Here is a 12,099-nt window from a genome sequence, read left to right on the forward strand (position 1 = left end):
CTTACTATCTAGCAGCAAGTACTGTACTTACAAAGCTGGATATAAATGATGAACAAAACAGATACAATTTCTGTCCTCAAATGTGTTGGAAGATACAATGCTATTTCCTTGAATATGCCAAGTTCTTCCTTCCTTGAGGCCTATCACACTTGTCTAGAATAATTAACTTTTATATCTTCGCCTATCTAAATCTTGTATCTCAGCTTAAATGGCCCCTTCTTGGGAAACCATTCCCTGACTCACCAGTGCATCCTAGATTCCTACATTACATGTTTTCACAGCACTCTGAAATTCTCTTCATAAATCTTTACTGTTAGACATTTGAGCCAATATTTGCTTAATATCTGCATTTCAAAAATAAAGTACTAGCTGGTATACTTTCTATTGAAGCAAAACACACTTTTTGTATTTTGCATTTTCTTTCCAAAACATCTTGAATCTCATCTTTCTTTTAGGTGAATATTACATTTTTAATATGAAACTAGAATTTTCTGTTCTTTATATTTTATTTATAAGTTTTATTTACAACTTATCCAAAGATATTCTTCCTTGTGCAAATTTTGTAACAAAATGACACAATTCTCCAACCTACTCTATTGTCTATGTGTACCATTTTTTTGTTTTACATACTAACTAAATTTACATAAATGCCCATATTTGATATCTAGTTAGCAAACCAGACAAGCTTATATTTCAATCCTTATTAAATATAAAACTTTAGGCTTACTTAGCCTCTACAAGCCTAGTTTCTTCATTTGTAAACTGGTTACAGTATCTCTCAAGGGTAAGAACAATCAAAGTATGCAAAGCCCCTAGCAAAAGAGCAGGCTAAATAAATGACAAGTCTTTCCTCCAGGTGGGAGAAAGGCACATATTTGAGAATGTAGCCCCTGTGAAATATGACACTTTATAGTACCTAATCTAATTTCCTAAAAGGGAACAAGTCTAACTTTTTTCTTCATGCGATATATTTCAGGTCAGGGGTTGACAAACTTTCGGTAAAGGGCCAGGTTATAAATATTTTAGGCTTTGTGGGCCACATACAGTCTCTGTCAATATTCTTCATTTTTGTTTTTAATAACCTACTAAAAATGTAAAAAGCATTCTCAGCTTGTAGAAAGAAAACAGCCCAATGGCTAGCGTTTGCTGACCCTCTGCTTTGAGTTCATCATTACTCATCAATTCCACCCTTACTTTTCCTACTACTTCATCTTAATCAATACCCAACTGAACAACTACTCTCCTTACTATTTATTATGCTTTCAGTATAACAAACACTAATTAAGTACTTGCTCCTCTGTAAGTGCCTGTGAGGTAACTCACTACCTTATAAAAGAAAAAAATCACATGCTACAAAACACGTACAAATAAAGCCTTCCCAAGACTTCCTCTAGTGTCGCCTTGTTCTTCCCTCTCATTTCTGAGTGTATTACTAGTAATGATTTATGCTCATGACCAGATTTCTCTTACCACAATCTTGTCATTAAGTTGGTGGCTTTAATTCCTTTGTAAGAATTTGATTAGGCTTTTTGTACCACAGAGTTACAAGTCCCCTAGTGTTCATTTTTCATTAGACTCTCTCCTTACAATTCTGAAGTACTATTATAACTCACGTTCTTTTGCTCCCCGACTTCCAACACAATCTTTTCATCCTCTCTCTGTAGTTCAGTTCACCTCCCTATCCCTAATTCTCTAATTGTTTTCTTCCCCTTTTATGTATAAGCCCCAGCAAAAGAATTCTCATTTAGGTATGAGAATGAGTTTCTGTTACTGCTCTGCCTATGATGATCTGTGCATTCTTACCCTGAGTAGTGTTGTTTCCTCATCTACCATAGGGATCGAAACAGCCTATGATGCCAATCAGAGACAGTTATTAAATGCAGATGAAATAACACATGTGAAAGCTACTTATCTGTAATCTACAAAGCAAGAGAACACTAAGATCTAAATCAGACTCGATTCAAGAATTGACTCTGCCATTTATGAGTTATTGACCATGGGCAAGTTAATTACCCCTCTAAGCCTCACTTTCCTCATCTGTAAAGACAGTAATAATACCTACTGTATCAGGTTTTGTGAGAATTCCTTAACATAATCCACGTTAAGCACTTATCATAGTGCTTAGTACATAGTTAAGGCTCAAAAATGTTAACATAATTGTTTTTTGAGGGAAAGATATATTCCTATTCCAGGCAGCCACAGGCCTTGTATGTAAATTATTGGGAAGTGGTGCAAGATGGGTTATCTGAAATTGGAGGGGAAGTTATAATACAAAATATGAATGGATGTGGCTCATAACATGCGGTAAAGTGAGAGAGTCGGAAAATGTCTGAGGTGTGTGCACGTGTGTCCTAGGCAGCTCATTTTAGTTGAGTGAAATTTTCTGTGCACGCCTACTATTTCTCAGGTGAAATCACGCATAAGCAAAAGTGAAATTTGCATTATGCTCAAAGTGTTCCCTAATATCAATCATGCGGGAACAAAAACTCCCATTTTTCAAAACAATCATTACAGCAGAATTGACTATATTTATTCTCACACCATGAACTCACGAAAAATGTTATCTGAGGTAGAACTGTAGTCACTATCTACAAAGCCTGTGTGACTCTTCAACATCCTATCAGTCCAAAGTGTTTCCCTAGTCAGAGCTGTCCTTTACCTGTCAGTATTGAGCCACTATGCAACATGATTTAAAGCATTTCTTAGCTGTAGCCTTGATCATTTCGTCAGCTTTCCCTGCTGGGGACAGCTTGATTCAAAGAGCCATGCCACACTTGTTTAGATTGCCAGTTGATCCCCTGTCCCCAAATGTCCATTCCAAGAAAGGAGTAAAATGTCTTGTAATCAATAACACTGTCATATCATTCCATTTTTTTCAATAACCAAATATTTATAATAAGCATGTACTGAATGCAAGGCAACCTAGGAGAAACAAGCCAAAACCACCTCTAACCCATCATAGTAAGAGACAGTAATTCAATCAGTTAAACTCAGTCATTAGAAAGGGAGTAAAACATAACAAATGTAAACATAAATATAACAGAAGATGGAACACAAAACACCCTAAGAAAATGCAGAAAGAAGAAGGGGAGACCAGGAAAAATTTAATGGCAGTGGTCAGCAAACCTTAAGGATGAGGTAGATTTTGAATATGAGGAAGAGACTTTCTAATTACACCATGTATCACGAAAAAGAGGCAGGAATGGAAACTGTAAAGCATAAAGAAGAAGCTTAGGCCATATATTAAGATATATGACTCAAAAGATAAGTTACACACTGGACATTAAATTTCTTATAATGGGAAGTGGGAAATCTACTCACAATTTTTAGCCAGAAGAATGTAGCATGAATTATGAATGGGCAAAGGGAACCCAGTTGGCTTTTAGAATCCAGGCTTTGAATAAGTTAAGAGAATTGAGTCTTTGGAATGCTAGGCCAGAGCAGCAGGAGGGCTTTCCCCACCCACAATCCCCGGCTTTGTGTCCAAGATTGATATTCATGGCTCTGCTTAATGCAGTGGTCCCCAACCTTTTTGGCACCAGGGACTGGTTGCATGGAAGACAATTTTTCCAAGGCAGGAGTAGGGGGGTTGGGGGGATGGATCAGAATGAAACTGTTCCCCTTCAGATCCCCTTATGACAGGCATTAGTTAGATTGTCATAAGGAACACACAACCTAGATCCCTCACATGTGCAGTTCACAATGGGGTTCAACTCCTGTGAGAATCTAATGATGTTGCTGGTCTGACAGGAGGCAGAGCTCAGGCAGTGATGCTTGCTGGCCTACTGCTCACCTCCCGCTGTGCAGCCCAGTTCCTAAAAGGCTGCCAACCGGTACTGAACCACAGCCCAGGGGTTGGGGGACCCCTGGCTTAAGGGATACTAACTATGTCATTTGGTCTGGCCAATTGTATAAACGGTGAAATAAAGAAAAATTACTTGCATAATGAGGAAAAGTATTTTTTTAGAAACAAGGAAGACAGAGAATCAAATGGAATCTAATACTACAGTAATAATGAGATGTCAGAGAATTGTTACCAGATCACCAAATGTAGTGATTAGAATAACATAATTGGCAAAGTTAAATAATATTGCTCTAAATTACATCTAAATATCTGACACAAAGAATTTTTAATAATCAAGAAAATGCACACAAATGTTCCTAAAACCAAGCTCTTGAACAAATGTTGACACAAAATCTAAGACAAGCTTAAGAAACAAGAAACTCACATTTCATTCAGCTCAGATCTTACATTATCAAGTACAGAGAGACAATATTTCACAAACTGCGTTTGCATTTTAGAAAATATATTGAGCATTAAAACTACCACAAGTTTCTTCTAACCAAATTAACAAACCTAGTTAATATACTTTGTACACACGATCCTGTATCAAAATGCCACAAATTTAACCAAAGTATAGTTTCTTCACGTAGCTGGAAAGTCAATTTTTAAGTGCTTACATGTCAAATTAAACAAGTGAAAATACATACACAAACTTAAACTCTAAAAAAAAAGAAATTTTAAAATACTAAATTGCTTACATTAGAAATATCCTATATATGATAAATGATCAAAAGACCATATGATAACCTACCTCATTATATTCTCTTCAAAAAATATTTATACAATTCAACTAAGCTGTTATTTAAAAGGCTAGAATTTTTTTTAAGCAGTCTCGCTCTGTCGCCCTGGCTGGAGTGTAATGGCACAATCACAGCTCACTGCAGTCTCAGTCTCCTAGGATCAAGCCATCCTCCTTGCCTTAGTCTCTTGAGTAGCTGAGACTAAAGGCATGCACCACCATGCCAAGCTAATTTGTTTTTGTTTTTGTTTTTGTTTTGGTAGAGACAAGGTCTCACTATGATGCCCAGGCTGGCCTTGAACTCGTGGGTTCAAGTAATCCTCCCACCTCAGTGTCCCAAAGTGCTGGGATTACAGGCATAAGTAACAGAACCTGGCCAAGAGTCTAAAGTGTAATGAGTTCATTTTTGTCACTTTAAAACACCAAGGTTCACACCTACCTTGATGATTCAATGACAAATGACATCACTGAAAAGTAAACTAAAAAGGAGACTTCTCTATACAATTTATGTCAGAACTATTTACATAGAAATGAGCCTAAGCAGCGTTATCTCCTCCATAGTCATTTCCTCTTATATACAATTTGTTTAAGTTATATTGAAAAAAAATTGTTTCCAAGTCTAGTTGCTGAAAAATGGAAACCTCTTTTATAACTCAAGGTACGGCAGACACAAGGGTATCTTACTAAAGGTGTGGACAGGTGGATCAGGGAACAAAATATTTTACATACCATTCCAAGAACATATATGGAGATTTATACTCCACATTAATACTGCCATTTGCCTTAGAGTCTGGCCACTAAAGCTGACCAAACAAAGCTTTATAGCAAGGGTAAGAATACACCAGGCCATAAGCATCTTGAGGAACCTCACCTATTTATGCTACAAAAAAAGCTGTATACAATATTTCTGTGGGTAGTTAAAATTTGTGTAAATTGATAATACTCTTTACAGCATAGAAGGGTCTTAAGAAATAATAGAGACATTAAAAGAAAATGAACACATCCAAGAATGTATTTCAAAAAAGGATCAAAACAGCCATAACCATGGCACCTAAACTCAAGAACCTACTACATTTCCCAAGACCAAAACAGTGACTTAACCAGTTATTTACTTTTGCTTTCTCTCTAGTCTGTGGTACAGCTCTTATTTAAATAGCTCTGCACTTAATTACTAGTAACAGAATAACAAAAAAGTTCCTTCTGAATAAGATTAAATGTAACAAATCAATAAGAACTACTTATAGATCTTTATATATCATGCATTATATGTTTGTCACTAACTCAAGTTTGATATTTAAAACATCATAATTACAAAATTGAATATTTTGAAAGAGTTGTTTCTTAAAAGCTTCCATTAATTGACTATTTAAACATTTACAAGTTCCATTAATATACATGGGCTTTAAAAAAAAACTTTAAATACACATATTCAACTGCATTTTAGGTCCCAAGCAAAATGTTTACACAGAAATTTGGCAGTGTTAAATCTGTGGACTCAAAGCCAATAACAACCTAAGAAGTCTAAACCTGGTTAATAAGCAAATTTTTATAGTACAACTAACATTGTATAAACAACCCAAAGCAGTTAATATTTATAAGATAATCAATGTTTTGCATATAAGGTTAAGTTCAAAGCAATTTTTTTAAACATTTGATATATTATGCCCACAGATTCCCAATTTGTAATACTCAACAGACCTCTTCTTAGCTATAATACGAGGGGAAAAATTATTCTCTTAAACACTATGACCTAAAGGAAAGAAATCCTTTGACTCTCCACCTCTGTAAGCCAGAAGACAGGAAGCAAGACCCTGTGGAGACTGGATTACCACTAATTTCACCAAGTTCAGAATCCACTTGGAATACCAAATGGGAAGTTAAAAAGCAATCAAATGGCTTACTTGGACTAAAAGTATTGCTACATGTTTCAAGGTCTACAAATACCCTTTATAATAATTATGCCTTTGAGAGCCCTCCTTAGCAAAGAAAATATTAACAAACTCAAACTTACCTACCCACACAGTCCAGGAAATACTCCTCTAAGCAATCGTCCAGGCAATACTGAGAGGCCATTCCACTCAGTTTACTTATGTGCCAAGTGACCTTTGGCACAGCGTCAGAAAGGGTGGGACTCTAAGCGTCAGTTTCGGCATTGTACTGTACAGAACACAATTTCTGATTTGGTTTCTCTAGGGCGTTAACTAAGATTTCCTCCTCTTGTTAAGTAAGTAAACGTAGCTACTACTACACTTCCAACTCTTGCCTAAGATGAATTTTTTTTTTAAGTTTTAAGTGGTGCAAATAATACTGGCTAGCATTGACTAAAAGCTTACTGTGTGGTCTAAATTAACGCTATATAGATAGACACCATTGTTAGTCCCATTTTAGAGAGGCAGAATGTGAGAAACGGTGGTTAATAAGTAACTTATGAGAATTCCAGATACAGAAATACGGTCAACTGAGCTCATGAAGACTTCCCACTACAGACACTAAGAAAAGAAGAAATTAAGTGTAACAAAATTAAATACATAGCTTTACTTGCAATAAAGATAATTCCCTGATGCCAAACCAAAGCCAGAACCGATGGCCAAAATGGTAAGCACAAAAGCATACACTGTCAGCTGTGGCCAACACTGGAGCTATGGGGATAATCACTGGAGTCTCTTTAGCACTTAAGTATAGATTGAAATTGGTAACAAGATCCCCCTTGAAGGAGAAAGAACGGAAGAAAGTGCTCCCTCAAGAGAGAAAGAGCACTCTGCTGGATTTCCAGCCCCATTAAACCTTCACAACTCTAAAGCAGTCCTGACACTTATGCAGGAACAGAAGGGGAGGCCCTGGGCACACATGAGGTATAATGTTGGTACTGAGATTCTTCCAGAAAACCAGGGCTGTCTTCAAAGGTCTAACCTCATAGTTAAAAAGTGGTGGTAGGGTCAGAGCAGGAGAAATTCACTCATAGTCATATTAAGACTTCAAGGGAGCTTGTCTCTGAGAATCTGGGTGAAGAGGACAGGAGAAATGCTATAAATGCTGTATGAAATTAAAATCCTAAACCTATGGCACAACAGTTTTGAAATTTGAATCTTATTTGTATGAGAATCTCCTTGGTAAAAAAATTAAGAATCTCCAATCTAAGGAATTAGGTCCTGGGCCAGTGAAATCTCTAAAGTATCTCGAAGAAACAAACACAAAACTATTTTAAAGTGATGATAGATAAACAAGGCCCCACGGGGATTTCTTTGGGTAGAAAAACCAAACCAAACCAAACCAAAACAAAAAACAATCCCCACTGAAGATGAGCTTATAAATTTAGAGATTACAAAATATGTGAGAAAATGATTTACTGTGATTATTAACAAATATGCCAAACAGAAAATTGAGTGCTCAACTAATTTTTAACATGAAGACACCAAAAAAGTATATTTAAATTATTAACGAAATGCAGAAAGAAAAAAGAGCCTATAAAGGACGTAAAACTAAAAAATCTGTATGTTTTATAAAACCAAATTATATTTGCATAAAGATATGGCACAGGCTGGGTACGGTGGCTCACACCTGTAATCTCAGCTCTTTAAGAGGCCAAGGTGGGAGGATCCCTTAAGTCCAGGAAGTCAAGAGCAGCCTGGGCAACATACCAAGACCCTATCTCCACAAAAAATTCAGCAATCAGCCAAGCATGGTGGTGCATACCAGCAGTCCTAGCTGCTCACGAGGCTGAGGCAGGAGTGAGCTATGATCACGCCACTGTATTCCAGCCTGTGTGACTGAGCAGGACCCATCTCTTGAACCCATTTCTTATTTGGAATAAAAAAGTGCTGCTTGTTGCCAGTGCAGTATTCTTGGGGTAAACAGGAAATGGGTTAAAAAAAAAAAAAGAAGAACATTCTCTGTATACTGCACTCAGAGTTTTCATCCGGTTTCTATAACTTTAAAAGGGAAAAGCATCACTACAAATAGAATTTTTAAAATGTATTCAGAAAAGCAATAGTCAATGTCAGAAGTCAATTGTCTGGCAGAACCTATTCTACATCCACTTTTGTTCTCTACCATCTCTCAAGCTCCTGACCACTGTATGTTGCAACTCCTTATTCCTGAAAATTCTGACCCATCCCCTGGGCCATTCCTTCCCATCTCCAGCATCACTGCAAAAAAAGATTGAATGGAAACTGTGACATGCCACCCACATCTCCTTTCAGGACTGAAGGACTGATTCCCCAACTGCTGCAGTGCTGCCTGCAGACAACCTTCAACCGTCAGCTCTTTCAGGATGGCCTCACCTCACCCAGTATCACACTCCCTTCCCAGGGAAGCCCACAACCAAAGATTGGTTGACATGTGGAAGACAAAGCCTTGGTCCCCTTTCTCCAACTGGAGACAATGGTGAGGAGACATCTCACCGTACCCAGCCTGTGCCATTAGAGCACCACCCCACAGGGTCAGCCCAACATCTTATTTGAGACTACACGGCAGCCCAACATCCCCCTTGGCCCAACAGTGTTTCCTTCCTTTCCTTCATCCACAGCGGCTGACCCAAGAGCACTTTCTTTTTTTTCTTTTCTTTTTTTTGTGGGGGATGGAGTTTCACTCTGCCGCCCAGGCTGGAGCGCAGTGGCACAATCTTGGCTCACTGCAGCCTCCACCTCCTGGGTTAAAGTGATTCTCCTGCCTCAGCTTCCCGAATAGCTGGAACTACAGGTGTGCACCACTATTCCTGGCTAATTTTTTGTGTTTTTAATAGAGATGGGGTTTCACCATGTTGACCAGGCTGGTCTCGAAATGCTGACCTCAGGTGATCTGCTGGCCTCGGCCTCCCAAAGTGCTGGGATTACAGGCGTAAGCCACCACGCCTGGCCCGCAAGAACACTTTCTAATAAACTTTCCAGAACACTAATTTCCATCTCATAATCTGCTTTCTGGAGAACCCAAACTGTAACAGAAGGACATCAGGGAAACAAACAAACAAACAAACAAACATGGCAGGACACTGAAACCGAAGGGAGTAAGAAGAGGATAATAATATTAAGTCTTGAAACCAATGGAGAGAACAGCAGAAAGTACCAATATAATTTCTCTGGTGAGAAAATCAGTATTAAAAGTAGCAGGAAGAAAACCCTCCAAAATGAAGAATGTAATCAAAATAAACGCTATAATCATAAAATTCCAACCCAACATTTCAAGGTATCACTAAACTTGAAACCAGAAAGAAATCTGAGAGTGTCAATTTCAATCCCTGTCATTTTTAAGATACTGTCTCTTAAAAATGGTCCATAGGTCTGCCAAAGGCCAAAAAATGTTGCTGCTTGGAAACAGACAGTTTCCTAATAATAAGTTAACAGGTACAGTTAATACCCTGCTGTTAAACAAAATTCTGATATACCTTTGGCTCCTGCATTATCTATCAGTAAAGATGTTAATGAAGTCTTATGAAAGGCTAATCTGGCACAGGCTGATATATGACAAATCACTGTCCAAATATTAATTTTAAAAATGGCATGGACTGAAACCATCCATAGTCATTCATATGCATACACAGGATATCAATGATGTGGGACAATTCTAAGCAAAGCTCATGAGGTATTTGCTGATTCCTTCAGTTTTCTACTATAGGGCAGTTTACCAGAAGTAGTCACATGAAATATTACATATTTGGAATGTGACAGATTTGGTTACTGCACTTTTTTCCAAAGCTCTTGAAGGAAGCTGGAAATTGCACACACACACATCTTCACTGGTAACCTTGCCCTATATTCCCATACTTTGTAACTACAAATATAGAGGCAGACAAAATAGGCTGTAACATAATCTGTCAGCTAAGATCATCAGATCCAAAATGATGTGAGGTCACTTACATAAACTGTTAGGACAACCAAGCAGAATTGATCAACAATGTCACAATCTATTCATCTTGGAAGCATAAGCAGAATTTCACTTTCAGTTCCTGTATTGTTCAACCCCAATTCCTCATCGGTCGGTCCTTCATTCCTTCTTCTCATAAGATCCACTATCTGCTTTGTCTTCTCTAAACCAATCCTTCTTCTCCTAACTTTAAAACCTTTTTCAGTGGGAGCAAGAAACCCAAAAGAAGTTTCTAAAGAAATACTCTAAACTACATGTTGTCAAATTTCAATTACATACATGCTAAGCTAGTTAAATTCGTACGGCTAGAATGCCTAACCAAATGCTTTAACAACTTACCTGGAGAAGGACAGGAGATGTAATATGACTCATCTTTGGGAGAATCATATCTAACTACAATTATAGTCATGCAAAAGGACAAACGTGCATGGCATGTAGATGACGGGAATTCGTTAAAATATTCAATGAGTCAGTATGGGTTGAAGCTATTGTTTGGCTGTAGAGCTAGGATTAAAGGTAGAAAAAACAAAAAAAGGGGGCCAGGCACAGTGGCTCATGCCTGTAATCCCAGCACTTTGGGAGGCCGAGGCGAGTGGATCACCTGAGGTCAGGAGTTCAAGGAGCAACACGGTGAAAGCCCGTCTCTACTAAAAATACAAAAATCAGCTGGGCGCGGTGGCACGTGCCTGTAATCCCAGCTACTTGGGAGGTGGAGGCAGCAGAATCGCTTAAGCCCGGGAGGCAGAAGTTGCTGGGAGTAGAGATAGCACCATTCATTGTACTTCAGCCTGGGTGACAGCACGAGACTCCGTCTCCAAAAAAAAAAAGAAAAAACAAAGAAAAAAACAAAAATGAAATGGACACTCCTGGCATGAATAAATATAAATAGCAGGACCAATAGTATATGTTCTTTCCATAAGTTATTTAGAAGAGTGAGACCATAAATTAAGTGTACAGATGGCATTAGTAGTCTAAGTCAGGAAAATATTGATTTGAGAAAGATGAACTGCAAAATTATGTAACAGGAATATAAATGAACAAAATGGTAGTTTTGCCTTAAATTGGCAATGTTTAGGAATGCATTAAGGGAAACACCACACACACTAATTTGATTATGGATTTTAAATGTCATTTTCAACCTAGAAATCACCGTACAGCTCCAATAAGACATGATCTTATTTGGCAATTTCAGTTAAAAAGCCAGCAAGACACAAAAAAATTGGGGGAAAAAGTGATTTCTCATTTCCATTCACGTCCTATAACTAAAGATGAGTTGTAAAGTGTCAAGACCTCAGTACAAGGAAACCAAAAGCTTGTGTTTGTGCACCAAGTCTGCCACTTAATAGCTCTACAACCTTTGGTGAGTAACTTAACCTCTCTCAGCCTCCACTTCCTCACCTGTAAAATGAGACCAGTGAGACCAATTTGTACAGTCTCATTCAGATCCAATACCCCAGAACATTTTCCTAACTCAAATTTAAAAGGAGAAAACCTATTTAATTAGATTTTGGCTAGAAGACAGTAACTAGCAGTTTTACACTTTTCAACATAAAATTTCTGAAAAAAGAAATAACCAAATAGTCACAAAACCTAATGACGAATAAGGAAAAATTATGAGTCACTATGAGGACATCTGCAAATTCACCTTACAAATTGT

General features: G+C 37.7%; 1 protein-coding gene across 3 annotated transcripts in view; it reads right to left on the minus strand.

Moving 5' to 3' along the window:
- Window positions 1–12,099, minus strand: part of EPS8 (epidermal growth factor receptor pathway substrate 8) — a 169,488-nt gene that overhangs the window by 88,396 nt on the left and 68,993 nt on the right. The window contains exon 1 of one of the 3 annotated variants that reach the window (XM_011954464.1): window positions 6,599–6,739. The exons of the other annotated variants lie outside the window; for them this stretch is intronic. The gene's annotated coding sequence lies outside the window, so the exon portion shown is untranslated. Of the gene's footprint in view, window positions 1–6,598; window positions 6,740–12,099 lie in introns of those variants that run through there. 3 annotated transcript variants of the gene reach the window in all.

This window comes from Colobus angolensis, unplaced genomic scaffold (genome assembly GCF_000951035.1).
Source record: "Colobus angolensis palliatus isolate OR3802 unplaced genomic scaffold, Cang.pa_1.0 Scaffold11, whole genome shotgun sequence".
Lineage (NCBI taxonomy): Eukaryota > Metazoa > Chordata > Mammalia > Primates > Cercopithecidae > Colobus > Colobus angolensis.